The sequence below is a fragment of the Opisthorchis viverrini genome (assembly GCF_000715545.1).
Source record: "Opisthorchis viverrini unplaced genomic scaffold opera_v5_55, whole genome shotgun sequence".
NCBI lineage: Eukaryota > Metazoa > Platyhelminthes > Trematoda > Opisthorchiida > Opisthorchiidae > Opisthorchis > Opisthorchis viverrini.
Window position 1 is genome coordinate 1648743 of NW_008751709.1, and position 221 is coordinate 1648963.

Here is a 221-nt window from a genome sequence, read left to right on the forward strand (position 1 = left end):
AAAGTCGTCACACGAGGAGTAAGTCAGTATCATAGCGGCTGACGATGGCACCTGATTTCTAGGTGAAGTTTGAGTTAATCTCATTGCCGACAGGCAAAACGCGGCCAATTCTAGTCTTTATCTACGAAAAGAAAGGTCGCGCTTTCAAATGTTTTCAGGAATCAGCGTGATGCGCACCCCCCCCCCCCCGAAGAGGTGTAACGAGAAAGAAAAACCCAGGG